Consider the following 17,103-nt stretch of genomic DNA (forward strand, 5'->3'; position numbering starts at 1 on the left):
TTGCATTTGCTGTTCCCCTCCATGAAACATGCCACACACTCTGAGGGCAGGCCTTGCCTACTATGTGATGCCAGCAAGTCAGTTGCTAAAAATATACAAGTCAAGTAAGTGCATCATTTATTGCTGAGTCAAGTCCAAGTCAAGTAATTGAAGTGTCTTGAATCTGAGTCAATTGATTTAAGTCTACGTCACTGGGATTTACAGACTGATCTAGGGTTGCCATAAGTCAGGACCTCCAAACCGGGACAAATGTAGGGCAAATGTAGGACAACCTTTTCAAATGTAGGGCACATTTTATAAAAATGGAGGACATGCAGAAAAAATTGATGCTTTTTAAAAATGTTAATATAAATGCATGTTTCTTAGGCATGATCAAAATGGAGGACATTTGGGCATTATTCCTAGTCAGATGGCAGAAATGGACTTCCTTTTCTGCCCAAACCACCCCCCTCCATTCCAAAACACACACAACAGCACATTTGGGCACTTCCCGTGGCTTTACTTAACATGGCCTCTTGCATAGTTCAGAGGCTTATTCCATAATCAAACCCCTTGAGTTTAACACTTAGCATGGTTTAACATGGCTATGCATATTGAACATGTCAAGGTGGTTTCACAAGAAGTGGATTTGCCGTTTCAGGTTTCTTGCACCAACTCTACTTCTCAGAAGTGTGTACTTAGTCAAGGGACTTTGATTTTTTTTCACTGCACATGAGTTTGTAAAAATCAGAGCAGCTAACATTGGCCATGCCTGAGAGGCTTGCTGATATCAATATCACCATCACCATCATCACCATCATCACCATCATTGTCACAACAAGGGAGACTTGTTAGCATTAAAAGCACAAAAAATACACCAAAACCACACTTTGGAAGGTGACACTCTCTCAACTTCAGAAGCTGACTCAAATCACATCATCACCACACTATCCTTGTCGAAGCAAGGGACAATTGTTAGCATTAAAAGCATCAAAAATACACAGAAAAGGCACTTTAAAATGCACTTTAAAAATACAGTTTAAAAAATACAGCTTAAAAATGCACTTTAAAAATACAGTTTAAAAAATACAGCTTAAAATGCACTTTAAAAATACAGCTTTAAAATGCACTTTAAAATACAGTTTAAAAAATACACCTTAAAAATGCGCTTTAAAATGCACTTTAAAATACAGTTTAAAAAATACAGCTTAAAATGCACTTTAAAAATACAGTTTAAAAATACAGCTTAAAAATGCACTTTAAAAATACAGTTTAAAAATACAGCTTAAAAATGCACTTTAAAAATATAGTTTAAAAATACAGCTTAAAATGTACTTTAAAAATACAGCTTAAAAATACAGCTTAAAATGCACTTTAAAAATACAGTTTAAAAATACAGCTTAAAAATGCACTTTAAAAATACAGTTTAAAAAATACAGCTTAAAATGCACTTTAAAAATACAGTTTAAAAATACAGCTTAAAAATGCACTTTAAAAATATAGTTTAAAAATACAGCTTAAAATGTACTTTAAAAATACAGCTTAAAAATACAGCTTAAAATGCACTTTAAAAATACAGTTTAAAAATACAGCTTAAAATGCACTTTAAAAATACAGTTTAAAAATACAGCTTAAAAATGCACTTTAAAAATACAGTTTAAAAAATACAGCTTAAAATGCACTTTAAAAATACAGCTTTAAAATGCACTTTAAAATACAGTTTAAAAATACAGCTTAAAATGCACTTTAAAAATACAGCTTAAAAATACAGCTTAAAATGCACTTTAAAAATACAGTTTAAAAATACAGCTTAAAATGCACTTTAAAAATACAGTTTAAAAATACAGCTTAAAAATGCACTTTAAAAATACAGTTTAAAAATACAGCTTAAAATGCACTTTAAAAATACAGTTTAAAAATACAGCTTAAAATGCACTTTAAAAATACAGTTTAAAAATACAGCTTAAAATGCACTTTAAAAATACAGTTTAAAAATACAGCTTAAAATGCACTTTAAAAATACAGTTTAAAAAACACATACAGTACTTCCTCCTTCTCCTTCTCCTTCTCCTTCTCTTCCTCTTCATCCTCCTCCTCCTCCTCCTCCCTGGCACCAAAAAAGGGCAAAGGAAATGGCCCTTTCCTTTCCCCTCTGGCTGCAGCCCAGCCCAACAGAGGAGGAACTCCTCCTCCTGAGTCTGGCTGGCCAATGGGGGCAGACTGGGGCTGGAACAGCCCCGCCCCCTGCCAGCCCTCACAGGCTCAGGCCTGGAGGACCCAGCCTGAGGAGGAGGAAGTCCTCCTCATTAGCCCTGCGCGCAGCTCTGCAAGGGCCAGCAAAGGCAACCTCATCCACCCGGGACAAGGAGGAAACCGTGCAGGGACGCCCCCTAGTGGTCAAAACCCGGGATTGTCCCGCCCCCAGCCGGCTTATGGCAACCCTAGACTGATCCCATACAAACTTTGAAAAAAATCTTACTTGTTGTTAATTGGGGGGGGGGGGGAGAGAAAAATACAATTGACAGTTTGCAGCACTGAACATGCCTATCGATAGTTGACATAAGTAAACTAAATAAACCCAAATGCCATGTGTGTGTGTACTAAGTCACTTGTTGACTTATGGCAACCCCATAAATTTCATAGTTCCATATAATTAATCCTTTGAACAATAACCATGTACAGTATAAATAGTACAAATGGTTATGCTCTGAGATCCCAGAGAAGCAATGAATTGCTGTAATCTCCTTAGATTGGATTAAGTGGTTTGATACATACAGCAAATTATTTTTCATCTTTAAAATAGATGCGTGGCTTGTTGTGAACATGAACTAAGAGTTAAATAAACAAACATTGAATGAGTACAGAGAGCATGCTGTGTCGTGCTACAATATCCTTTAATCTGGACTGTTCCCAAAATGAGCTCATTATTGCTCAGGACTAATATCTTGCATCTATGATGCTGAATCCTAAGACCATGCTAGTACAATCTGCAGCAACTACTTATCCATAGTAGAGAACCTTTTAATCGGCTATATCCTTGTTTTGTCTGAATGTTAATGGTATTAAATTGTAGGCAGTGGTACTGTATGTCTTCAGCATGATTCAGGGATCTTACTTTGTTTTTATTGCTGTCTTAAGGTCTGGTTAAATTGTTATTCTAGTGTCACAGTAGTGAACATTTATTTATTAATTGTCTGTTTCCTGCCTTTTGGCCCTCAGAATGACCCCCAAAGCAGCTTACAACATACGATACCACAGAGCCAGTGAACAAATAGTAAGCAAGTGTTTGAAACACTCAAGGACTTTGTAGAACAAAATATTTAACCAACTGTGTATATGTCATCAATGAAGGAATTAGCTGCATCTTTCTTCTGAAGGAGTTTCAGAAGGCAAAATTCCACAGCAAAGAAAGTTCTGTACAACATCACAATATATCACACTTCTGCCCATGGCTACATATGGAGAACATCCTCTGGTAATGAAAGCAGTAGAACTGCAGGTTCACATGGGAAGAGGTGGCTCTTCAGATATCCTCATCTCCTGTCTTTTTTGTCTTGGTAAGTGATAACACCTCTCATTGACTCCAGAGGCTAAGTGAAATCCAACGAAGCTGAAACAAATGGTAGTAGAAAATGTATATGTGTGTTGGGAAAGGAATTGAACAAAGAAGCAATGGTGGAAGGGAGGAGTGCTTCACTCTCCCTCGTGTCATTTGTCCCTGCAAATTCCAACCTCCCACTTCTTCAAGGGTGTTTTCCCTACAGTTGACCTGGGTTTTGATCCAGACAAAAGAAAAACTGATAAAACTAATCAGGAGGTACTTATATGGGAGTATAATAAACAGAATTTCCTGTTGATTCTAACCTGGAAACACTTGTTCTTCCCCAGCTCTAGTTCTCCTATTAGCATAATGAGGGAGAACCCCAAAGTCGAAAGGTTATCTGCACACTGTAGGCTAGCAAAGCAAATTCCCATAGAACTGTGTGTTGAACTGTTTACGTTCAGTGCTTGGTTGTCACGCAAGATCATATGATGTACATGTGAGAGCGTGTGATGTCAATACGAGTATTCAGAAATGCTCGGTAGTGGCTGAAGCTGAGCAATACATACAACAAGTCATTGGATCTTTTCCATTAAGCTGGCTTTGTGATTCTGGTACTAAATGCAAAAATGTAATGCTTGTGCTTCAGCTTTCAGCTGCCACAATCTGTATTTACTTTTACATGTCAGATGGGAAACAAAAATATATCAGCTGCTGTAGTTGCTGCTGGTGAAGACAATGATGGAAATTAATACACTTATTGGATCTGATAGCTATCGGAGAGGAGGATTTTTTTAAGTGCATAATACCTTACCCTATTGCCTAAATACCCTAAAGGCACCAAATCTTGTGTGATCTTGGAAGCTAAGCAGAGTCAACCTTGGCCAAGGCTTGCATCGGAGAACACCAGTGAATACCAAATGCTGTAAGCTAGATTTCAGATGAAGGAATTGACAAAACACCTGAGTATTCCTTGCCTTAAAAACTGATATGAAATTCATGGGTTTAACATAAATAAGGTGACTTAAAGGTACATACACTATGCCATGCCATTCTAGATAATCTCTGGTGTGATTACCATTGTCTGTGAACCCCATTCATATGCTTTTAAAAAGTTAAAAGTTTCTGCACACTTAATAGAGAACACATCACTGAAGTTGGTAGAATTTATTTCCAAGTATATATGCAAATTCTGACACTGTAAAGCCTAAATCCATTTACTAACCCCATGTTCAAACTGTAGACTCAGTGCATCAATTGTTTAATGGTAACTGAGTACAGACTGAGGGGCTCAACAGACCGCCCCTTTTAGCACCAGATCGGGGCTGTGGCAACTACATGCCATGGCCCCAATCTCTGCTTTCCATAGCACAAAAAGGAGCTGCAAAAAGCAGCTCCTTTTTGTGCCCTGAAAAGAGTAACATAGTTGACAGCACACAACTTTTCCACCTTCCTTTGGTGCTGTGCTATGTAGATGCAGTGCCAGAGGAGCACTGTAATGCCGTGAGCCATGTGAAGCTGCGCACGGCATCACACTGGCCTGGAGACAGTCAGGGCATGTATCATGTGGATGCCACACCCCGACTCTGCTCTCAGGATGGCCTTAATGGCCAGTCTATCAAGACCCTGAGTCTCCCTTATCTAGAATACTCCAAAATCCAAAATTGCCCACTTGGGTGGCTGAGAAAGTGACATTTTTGCTTTCTGATGGTTCATTGTACACATACAGCGTTTCATGCACAAAATTATAAAAAACATTGTGTTTAAAATCACCTATGTGTATAAGTATATACAAAAGATAAATGAATTTCTTGTTTACACTTGGGTCCCATTGCCAATACATATGCAAATATTCCAAAATCTGAAAAATCCCAAACATGACTGGGCTCCAACATTTCAGGTAAGGGAGACTCAACCTAGTGTTGATTCAATGAGTGTTCTCAATTTGGATTTCTTGTTTGATGTAGGTCTAAAACTTTTAGACCTTATCTGTGTGTGTTGTGTGCCTTCAATTCATTTCTGACTTAAGGAGATCCTAAGGTGAATGTATCATGGAGGTTTCTTTGCAAGATTTGTTCAGAGGAGATTTGCCATTGCCTTCCCCTGAGGCTGAGAGCATGTGACTTGCCCAAGGTCACCCAGTGGGTTTCATGGTCGAGTGGGAATCAAACCCCAATCTCCAGAATTGTAGCCCAGCACTCAAACCACGATGCCACACTAGCTCTCACTGCTACTCTTACAATCTTATTGTAACTATTGGTGAATAGGTGGGCATAAGGCCGATTGAAACCTGAGAGACTTATTCCAAAGTAAATATGTAAATATGGGATTACATTGCGCTGAAAGGGCCTGAACACAACATACCTAGAAGTGATTTACATTGAAGGAAAGGGGTTGGGGGCATGTATGGAACTGTGAGGGGAAAGTGCATGTTATTAGCTAAGATGCAAAATAGATTGAAATTGGTAAAGGTTATTTGTTACAGAGCTGGAAAGAGGGCAGTTATAAAGGCCCGATTTAAATGGGCCTTTGTGCCGCCCCCGTCACATGCATTCATACTGGCCTCACCCCTAGCATGTGACGGGGGCGTCAAAATGGTGGTGCCATGTACACACGGGCGCCACCATTTCGACGTGACGAACATGTAGCGTCCGCACATCTCGGAACCTTTGTGACGCCACAAGTGCGCCATTGGCCCCTTGCGGCGTCACAAAGGTGCCACAAGCACCCACTTTTTGTTCCACGATGGAGCCGCGCAGCTTGTCCGCTGCAGTTCCCTCGTGGAGCAAACCAGGGCGGCGGGAGGCCGCCCCTTTTGGGCAGTCTGTATCCCACCATAGTATTTGTACAACTGTGTGAAGTGAAAAGATACCTGAAAGTAGGGAAAGTGTGAGCTGGGAGAGAGGTTCCTGGTTTATTTTGATAGTTTTTGAAGTGTTTTACAAAAAATATGCTTTCATTGTTTTAAATAAATTACAATAAAGAAACCCTGTGTTGTGGAAAATTGTGTATTTATATACGACATTTCTCTCCTAACTTCTTTTAAGTCTGTTTACATAAATCTTTGGCCTAGTTTAACTAGATGGGCTTTAAGTCTCTGTCAGTTCAAATTGTACACTGAGAGGCCTCAACAAAGTGGTTACAGTGATCAAAGTAAGAACAAATGCATAGCCCACTATCTCACACAGAGTTATTTGTGTTTAAGCCCATTGATTTTATTGCTGGATTGTAGCCATAGGGTGCAGTAAAGTGTAAAGTCCCTTTGATCTCACAAAGAGCTATTTTGAGTATGATATGCTTATAAAAATGTTTTAATATGCACAGTTTCAAATATGCAGAAACTTACATTTTAAAATGTCTGGATAAATTGAGATATTAGGGACTAGTTGGACTCTTGAAATTCATGGAGGAAACATGATATGGGTAAGATGTGCTTTGAATTGTACTTTATCTGAGCCCAGTTCTCCAACTTCAAGAATTCATTTTGGTGCATGGGCAGTACTTTTGGATTCCATTCAATAGAATAAAGCTTGCTTGAATGTATGCATCCACATTCACTGGAAAAAAGGTTTTCTATTTCCTGAATGAAGCTAGAGATCAAAAATGACCTTGTTGCTGCATGCTTCAGAGTTGTCTTGCCCAGTAGTCCTCTGTATTGGGCAGAATCTCTCCCAGCCAGGGTGACCAAATGCCCTCCATTTCCAGGACATGTCATACATTTTTAACCTTCTGTACAGGAGGAATTCCAAAATTTCTTCCATTTTGAGCATGACTAAGAAGCATGCATCAATATCTATGAGTGTTTTAGCTTTTACAAGGTAATGCCCTAATTTTTCTGAAATGTCCTAAATTTTACAGTGCCATGTCGTCCTTTGCAGTTAGGACATTTGGCCACCCTGTTGCCAGCTGCAGGAGCTGGGACTGTGCCCAACTCTTTGTAGTGAGGCATGTTCTCCAGAGGCATGCAGCCATTGTTCGGAGGCAGGTTTGAGGCAAAGCAGGGTTTGTTCCAGCTCCCCAACATTCTTCTGCAAGAGTAGGGTCTTCATCAGCATGAGTGTAGGAACTGACCCCACACCAAGCCTTCACAACCCAAATATTTTTCAAACTTCATGTGATGATTATATTCGCCTTCTTGAAGTTCTGATGAACCAAGTATGGACTTTCTTTTCCCCCCCAAAGGTGCTTACAGAATTATCAGTTTTACAGTCTGTGTTGTGCACCTCTAGATTCATATTGCTACTAGAAGATGTGCTATCGAAGAACTAAATCCTGCAGTAAATCGTATATGAAATTATAGGAAGCTCTAGATCCATTTTGTTACCTTTCTTTGTACAGCTTGGGCTGACCTCTGCTATAACATGAGTTAATTTTCCTTGTATAAAGCCTAAAATCAGTGTTGTGTTATGGAATATTTTCTATATATTAATATTTATAGTTACATCAGATACATCTATACCCTAATTTAAAGTCTTTGTCTGCTATCACACTATCATCAGTAAGGAAAACACTAGGTAGTATTCTTAGCACTTTATAAAAATAAATTTTAAGACTAGCAGAGTACACAACAACATGTACTTGGTTCTTGCTGATTCAGTAGTAGGACTAGAATAGGGCTAGGCCATTCCCACTGTAATGTTGGTTGTGACAATGCTCATGCTGGTATCTGTGAAGCAATAAAGTTAACCTCTATTCCCTACAGAGTTTTATCAGCCTGTGATTCTGTATTATAGGAACTGTCACAACTGACATTACTTCCCCCATTTTTCCTTAGATAATTTATTTCTATTAAAAAAATTTATTCCACTTCTGTTCCCTGCCCTCTGTGTTTCCTCCTTCAGCCCATTTCCCTTGATTAAATATTTTTTGGCTAAATTTCTTCTCCTTCTCATCTCCTCCTCTTCCTAGTTCTCCTTCTCCATCTTCCCAGTTCTTCTGGCTACATTTGTCTTTTACCTTCTTCCTCACTCTTCTCACCCTCTTTCTTCTTTTACCTCTACTTTTTCTAGCTATCTCCCTTGTCTTCTTTTTTTCTCTCTTCAACTTTTTCTCCTTCACCCTCCCCCTTGCTGTGGATGCTCAAGTCCCATTAATTACAGTGGCATAGTAAAATGGTGTCCCTTATATAAAATAGGAAAATCAAGATTTGCTTTTTGGAATGGTTGCATCTGTGGAAAAGAAATCAGTGGATACAACGGGGTGACTGTTCCTACTTGCAATTGACAGACATCAGTTGTATGCTGAACTAACAGTAGTTTCTGATTTTAATCTGGAGCTTAATCCGAACGTTATGAAAGCACAAATAACAGAAGCCAAACTCTCTCTCTGTCTCTCTCTCTCTAGGTAGAGATGTAATTGTTGAGGCAACTTAAATTGGCAAAAGAAGCACTGTTCTCTGGAAGGAGCCCCTGCCTTTAATGATATCTTCACATTATGGGTCTGTTCTTTCAGAGCAAGTGTGTCCTGTCCATACCAGGATGAGCAGCTGAATCATCACCAACAGCAGCTCTTTCAAAAATAGGCATACTGATTATAAGTTTCAGAAGTAGTGAGTTGTTTAATTTATACTTTGGTCACATCTTCATTGCAGAAGAAAAATCTAGTTGATTGAAATTATTTCATTAAAGTAGAACTTTATTCAATGTATAAAGAATATCAACTAGGAACCATGTACCATGTTCATAAGTAAAACATGAACTCATAATTCTGTCAGTATTGCTAATCTAGACTTGTTTTACTTAAAGGTTTATTAATCATTGGAATATTTGGCACTACAGTGTTGTTAGATTATATATATATATATATATATATATATATATATATATATATAGTGTCTGCAGTTTCACTGTTCACAGGAAGCCTTAGTCAGAATTCACCTCCTGAAAAAACTTAACTGTATTTCCCTTTGATGCCCTGGAGCCTGAGAAAGTCATGACAACTGAGGTTGGGAAAATGAGGATGATAACAGCTGATTAGACTGATCTTACAGATTGCTTTAAAATGTTGCATTATAAATCTTACCATGCCATGAATTCTTGAATAGTTAGAAAGACTTCTGAATGAAATCAAAATGTAATGGCAAACTCATACTCCTAGGGAAGTAGGGGAAAAAAAACACATGCAAACTCTTCTGTGGTCCAAAACATACTGCAGAAATAATCCATTTCGAGGCCTCTTTAACTGCCCTGTCTAAGTGCTAGGGAGTTGCATGAGGCATTTAGCCTTCTGTCAGAGAGCGCTTGGTGCCACAATAAACTACAGTTCCCTTGATTCCCTAGTACTGAGCCAGGATAGTTAAAGCAGTTGCAAACTGGATTATTTCTGCAGTATGTTTCAGATCTATGTTAGCAACTACATCAGGAGCAGTTGAGGTCCTGGGTTTTGTATGCAGCCAGAGAGGCTTTTAAACAAATGAGCAGTTATACATATCCTGCTGATGTCAGTAGCCAGAAATATATTTTTTGTGTTCCTGAACTGGTTTGAAAACTTGCTGTAGGGTTGAGAAGTTGAATATAAGTTTCTGAATACATTAATTTAGGTCTGTACATGGTTCACATATTTTGCACAATTTTCAAGCTCATCAATTGCCTATTCTCATTAGAATGTAAGTGCTTATTCATAAAAGATTGCTATTCCAAAATGCTAAAATGGCATTTACACTCAGAAAATTATATACATTGCTAGCTGTCTTTCCCACACATACACAATAAGCTAACAGGTCTTACGTAGTTTTTTGTGGGTTTTTCGGGCTATGTGGCCATGTACTAGAAGAGTTTATTCCTAATGTTTTGCCAGCATCAGTGGTTGGCATCTTCAGAGAAAGAGGTCTTGTGTACATTCTTATTCAACCCAATCCACAAAGGACTTCAGACCAGTTTACAAACTGATAATCTGACAGTTACCTGCCCTTGGGTTTATAGTCTAAACAAGACAAGACACATAAGGGAAAAGGCAATGGCAGTTGGAGAAAGAATTAAATCCAGCAGATTCTTTGGCTCTGCGGCCAAGGCAGTGGCAGTTGGGATGAAGGAGGGCTTTTCATCTGCTTCTGGGCCTAGGTATGATGGAGCCATACCTGCCTGCCTTCTCTCCTTCTGAGGCCAGGGCAGTGGTATTTGAGATAGGAGGAAGTCAGAAATAAATTGAAGGTACACAACAACAACAAGGGATGGTTGCCAATTTTGGAATAGGTATGGACTTAAAAATGAAAAACTGACTGGAGAGGCTGCATCTGCCACAACATTTCCTGAAAGGTTTAATAATTTGATTCAGGAGGAAGGATATCATCCAAAGCAAGTGTTTCTTTGCATTGAAAAAAAATGTCCACTAGAACCTACATTCATAAAACTACAAAGGCAATGCCAGGGCATAAAGCACGAAAGAACAGATTAACTCTGGCCCTATGTGGCAACTCTGCAGGATATATGACACAGCCAAACGTAGGGTATAGATTGAGGAACTTTCACTCTCTTAAAAACAAGATCAAACTTTATCTACCCATGTTTTGGCAAAATAATAAGAAAGTGTGAGTGGCAGCTATTTTCTTTATAGAATGGTTTCATTGATGCCTCATCCCAGTGAACAAATATTTGTGAAAGGAAGGTTTAGAATTTAAAGTCTTATTAATAATAAATCCACATGGTCATCCTGAATCTGTTTGCTATGAAACTGAAAATGTTGATGCTGTTTTATTATCTCCCAATACAACCTCAGTGATTCAGCCCCTTGACCAGGGCATCATTCATTTTGTTAAGGCCATGTACACCCACCTGATATCTGAGCGCATTGCATCAGCAGTTGATGGAGGCCCTAATGTTGACATTAGGAAGTTCTGGAAATCCTTCACTATTATTGATGTAATAACATTAATCAAAGCTGCAATGAAAGCCAGAAACTGTAACTGCCTGCAAGAACTTATGGAGTGAACTTATATGGCTAATTTTCATGGCATCTCAGGGATCAATGCACAAATTTGAAGAATCACTCACCCAGTAAGACACATTGGTGGTAAATGATTTGTCAACCTGCTGAATGAGGAAGTGCAGAAACATATTGATAGCCATGAAGTGTTAACCTAGGAGAAACTGGAGAAACATGTGTTATGCACCCCTGCCTACGCTGTCCCAAATGATTCCCACTGAGGCACCGGGAAATTATTAGAACTTCCCTCTCCAGAATAGGCCAGTTGTAGAACAGAACAGGTCAGATATAGATAGGAACATTGTTGAAGAAACAAAACCCCTCCCCTCCTATCAATGATAGACGTTTGCTTTTGGTAATCCTCAGAATGCAGGAGAAATCAATCAAATGACCTAGTGCAATCCACTCCTAAGGTAATGGTGTACTCTTGTTTTCTCCACTTTACCTCAACTGCCCTTAGCACATGTAAATCATCAAGATATTGCTGGGCAGCTAGTAGCAATCAGATCCTCCTTTTCTTACTGTTGCATCTCAGGGTTCTCCACACTCTATTTGGATAGTGTCAAATGGAGAACTTCATCTACCTTTATACTCATATTCTGTAACGTTTAAATATGGACACTCTAGACTGGGGGGCAGGAACCTGTAGTCCTCCAGATGTTGATGAATATCAGTACCCACTATCCTTCACCATTGGTCAAACTAGCAGGGGATTATGGAGTTGGGAATCCAGCATCATCAGGAGAACCATCCGCAATCAGAAGCCATATCAACAGCTAGAAGTCTGGCAATGTATTAATATAGGCCCGGTACATACCTTCCTTTCCGTCCAGGCTGGTGGCAGCCTTTTTTCCACTGGTGGGAAGCCGCAGCCGCCAAACCACACGGCTTCCTGCCAGCAGAAAAAGAACCCGCAAAAAGTGGGTTCTTTTTGCACTGCCCTTGTGACGCCCGAGTGCACCAATGGCACACTCGTGACATTATTATTATTATTAAGCTTTATTTATATAGCGCTGTAAATTTACACAGCACTGTACATACAATCTTTTAATTGGACGGTTCCCTGCCCTCAGGCTTACAATCTAAGAAGACATGACACAAAAGAGGAAGGGAGTGGAGGATGGAGCCAGATGCCTTCTGGGAAGGAATCAGTTCCTTTGGGGAGGCCTGATGAGATTGGCCCACCCCTCTCTCCCTCAGAAGCCAGGATGGAGCCAGATGCGGTGCGATGTGCTGACACTATGCATCTGTCATGTAACAATGGCGGTGTCCGTATACACCAGGCGCCGCCATTGTTACGGCACTGCGCCGTACTAGGGTTAGGGACTGTGCAGTTGCCACACCATCCCTTAACCCTAGTATGCTACCAACATGACACATTTGCCACGTCTGTACTGCGCCATATTTTCTAGGCAATTCTACTTAATTATACTTGCAGGCAGAAAATCCCTTGTATTTGGTAATGGGGCTGAAGTAGGTTCTTTACTCACTAAAAATGGGATCATGGGTTTTTTTGTAGACAGCTTGCTTAAAATGTGATCAAAAGTGTGATAATCATGGAAAAAGTAAATTCTACACTATTGATAACTAGGAGGAGGATTGGAAATGCAAATACCAATATCATAAGGGTCTTACACAGAACTGTAGTATGACAAGCTACACCTGGAATACTATTATTTCTGTCAAGATGAATTTGACTTAGAGTAATCCTATGAATGAGACACATCCAAGAGCCTTAGATCCAAAATACACTGTGGAAATAATTTAGTTTGAGACTGCTTTAACTGCCTTGGCTCAGTGCTAGGGAATCCTGGAAATTGTAGTTTATTGTGGAACCAGAACTCTCTGACAGAGAAGGCTACATGTCTCACAAAACTATAGTTCTCAGAATCCCCTAGCATTGAGCCATGACAGTTAAAGTGGTCTCGAAATGGATTGTTTCTGCAATGTGTTTTGGATCATAGAAACCAACCATACATGGCGAGAGAAATCCCAGAGGCCCAAGCGGGGTTCAGGAAAGGAAGAGGCACTAGGGACCACATTGCAAACATATAATGAGTAATGGAGGGCACCAGGGAATTCTAAAAGAAAAAGAAAATCAGCATGTGCTTTACAGACTACAACAAAGCCTCCCATACATACCATCTAAGGACTGAAACAAAATGTAGGCATCTAACATCTCCGATTGGTTTTTTCCCCTCCTGTTTGCAACAATATATTGTGCATTTCGGTTGGCCAATAAACATATCACTGATGGATTTTTGTTTGGATTTGTTAAATGGCCAACACAACTATCCCTGCATGTTTTTCTACATTGCTTCAGATTAAGAATGGGGAGGGTGGCTATGAAAGAACTAGAAAAGATCCTAAAATGCAAAGATATACAACTGAGCACAAAAGTTAGAATCATACAAGCCTTTGTATTCCCTATTCCATGAATGGATCTGAGAGCTGGACAGTTAAGAAAGAAGATAGGGAGAACATCCATTTGAGATGTGGTGCTGGAGAAGAGTGCCGAGGATTCTGTGGACAGCCAAAAAGACAAATAAATGGGTCCTAAAGCAGATCAAGACAAAGATCTCCCCAAAAGCTAAGATGACAAAACTGAGGATGTTGTACTTCGGACACATGATAAGGCATGACTCACTGGAAAAAACAATAATGCTAAGAAAGGTAGAGAGAAGTAGAAAGAAAGGAAGGCCGCATGTTAGATGGATGGACTCTATTAAGGTCCCGGATATGAATTTACAGGAACTGAGCAGAACAGTGGAGGACAGGGAATCCTGGAGATGTCTCATCCACAGGTTGGCCATGAGTTAAAATCAACTCGAAGGTGATCAGAGGAGTGGAGAACTTCTCTACAAGGTTATTTTGTTGAAGTAAAATAATTAATAAAGGAAGAAGAGGTAGAAATATACATGGAGCAGAGAAAATGGAGAAGCCCCTCCCACAATTACAATAAAACCTGATGGATCCAGTGAGACTAAATGGTAGAAATTCAGACCTGACGATAAAATAATAATAATAGGATTTATTTATATGCCGCCCAAGCACTGGGAATCCGGGCAGCTTACAACAGAGGAGATAATAGACAAGAGGAAGTTCTAAATATTATGCACAGTGATAAAGCTATGGAATTCTTCCCATGGGATGAAGTGATGGCCACTGACTTAAGGTGACTTGCAAGGTGTGGCCCATGGGCTTCCAAGGTCTCTAGGGAGGTCCAGTGTGGCTTCCTAATCCCTAACCTACACTAGATGCTACCCAGTGATGTCTGCTATTGTTATAATAATATTTCTTTTAAAATCGACCACTTGTATCCTAGCCTTTTTAACTTTGTGAAATTATTTTGAGAGTTAAAAGACCTAAATCCAATTGCTATTGGCAACTAGAGTAAACCACTTGCATCAATGGAACTTAAATATTGACTTACCAAGTTCCAAATAGTAACTTCCAGACTCAGTCTACGAAAGCTTATGCTATACACTTCTTTCTTTCTGTAAGTCACAAAGGTGTTATGTATACCTCTGCATACTGATATTCCAGACTAACAGGGCTATATCTTTGAATTCAAGCTCCCATTGACTGAGTTCACTCCAGCTGGGATATGTGATTGGATTTCAAGACACACATACCAGTCTCACAAGATGAATGTATGCCATGCGTGAAGTGAATAATTGAAGGATATTAGGAAATTGGTACTTTTAAAATTCTACTTCTGATATTTTAACTGGGTTCATTATTGTTATTGCTGCTGTAGCTCACCCACTCAGCTAAAGGGTAGAGTGTGTGTTGCATTTACACAGTTGGTTTCCTGGTGCACTGAAATAATACCTAGGAAAGAGGTCAACTCTTAACTGTTAGGGGCTTGATAGGCTCATTAAAAGTGTTCTCTGAGTTGGTGTATAACCATATGGTATCTTAAATGAGAAGAACATTATTTTGCACCTGCTTGAAGTTCCTGCATATGGGTCTGTTTCAGCTTGCATTCACTTCAGAAATGGTATGGATTGTATTGCTGTTACACTTGTAAAAGTGAGGCATAAAGCACAAGCTGCTATAAAATATTTTATGGGATGAGTGTTTTTTTTTAAAAAAAAAATTGGCACGCACCTTTTTTCTGACTATATTTTATTAAAATATTCCCAGTTCCTTTGAGATTAGGCTTGTTTCCACCTGCAAAAAATAAAAAAGATGCGTCCTCATAAAATTTAAAATGGCATTTTCTTTTACTAAATATAAAGATATGTACGTTTAATGTTTTGGTCAATGGTATTTAAATAAATGCAAGATGAGTAGTTAGAACTAGGATTTGCCAGAGTAGAGCAAAGTTTCAACAGGGCTTTTACTCAAATTTCACTGTGTTCAGAGAGATTTGTTCCTTAGAAAATGTGTTAAGTACTGTAGATTCAAAGTAAATTATACTTCCCTGGAATTAAAACACACTTCCTTGAACTGAGTAAACACACACAGTGGCAGGCTCAGGTGACAAAGTGATGTGGGACATGGCACTCCACCTGCCTCTAAGAACCAGATTAGTAAACCAGAATGGGAGCGTAAGGCCCTAGTCTATAATAATGTGCCTAGGAGTGAATCTCATTGAACTCAATGGTGTTTATTTCTGAGTAGACAAATGGGATGTACTGCACAAGGGGAGGTGCTGGACAGCTGGGCATGTTGTAGTCTCAGGTTGCTGTGTTGCAGGAATGGAGGCTCTTTTGCATTGAGAAGAAGTCAATTTGCCAATTTGGGGCCGAGGTGTTTCCAATGGAGAAATATTCATGGTGTGATTGTGGTGAAACACAGTCCTGCTCTAAGGTCTATCTAAAATTTAACAATAATTTTACCAAAAATAAAACAAACGTTTTCTTATGTGAACATTTTGAGCTAACAATTATTCTTCAGCAGAAGAATAACTGTTAGCTGAAAATGTTCAGGTAAGAAAACTATTGTTATTGTCTTACTTTTTAATGAATGTGGAATATTAGAGAACCCCATCCCAATGCATCTGAGGGAGCCCTGAAGCACATGCACCAAGTGCATCTGAGGAAGTAGGCCTAAGTCTCAAAGGCCCTACAAGACCTACCTCTCCACATGCTGATTCTACAGACTAACACAGCTACATCTTTGGTGTCCTGTTTCTGTCTCAAGGAAACAGGGTCAGCCTGGTCTTAACGCTTTATAATCCTGGCCATTGTTCATGACTGGCCTTCCCAGCCCTAAGCTTCTTCCTCTGGGGACTGAGTGACTTGTGAATTCTTGTAGATCTTCCCTACACACTGTTGTCTATTGTTGTTTGTTTATTTATCTATTTAGCATTAATCCAAGATTGGCAGTCCCCTCCTTGACCGGGCTGAGTCCTTGCAGACCTTCCCTGGTCGCTGCCCTCCTCCTCCTCCTCCTCCTGACGAGGACTGAGTTGTTCCCCATTGCTCCCCCTCGGCCCTTCACCAACGGCGCCAGGCCTCTGCCTTGTCTTTCGCAAGGGCCTTCCTTCCTTCCTTCCTCTCAGGAAGAGCCAAGACCACCCGCTGCGTAAACCCAGGCCCTCCCAGGGCCGCTGTTTGCTTGCCTTCCAACCCTCCCTCCCTGTGAAGCCGGACTACAACTCCCACAATCCTTCGCGGGCCGCGCGGCCTTCCTGACTGAGGGGAGAAGAAGGC

At 39.8% G+C, this 17,103-nt stretch overlaps 1 long non-coding RNA gene across 1 annotated transcript; it reads right to left on the reverse strand.

The window, feature by feature from the left end:
• Window positions 1-3,229: 3,229 nt before the first annotated feature.
• LOC149323911 (uncharacterized) lies at window positions 3,230-16,816 on the reverse strand. The gene is made up of 4 exons (XR_016277605.1): window positions 16,527-16,816; window positions 15,554-15,616; window positions 11,509-11,604; window positions 3,230-3,589 (listed from the first exon to the last, which is right to left on the reverse strand). It is a non-coding gene; the product is annotated as an uncharacterized LOC149323911 (long non-coding RNA).
• Between the last annotated feature and the right edge of the window lie 287 nt (window positions 16,817-17,103).

The sequence above is a fragment of the Sceloporus occidentalis genome, unplaced genomic scaffold (assembly GCF_023333645.1).
Source record: "Sceloporus occidentalis isolate IW3139 unplaced genomic scaffold, rSceOcc1.0.p SCAF_1, whole genome shotgun sequence".
Lineage (NCBI taxonomy): Eukaryota > Metazoa > Chordata > Lepidosauria > Squamata > Phrynosomatidae > Sceloporus > Sceloporus occidentalis.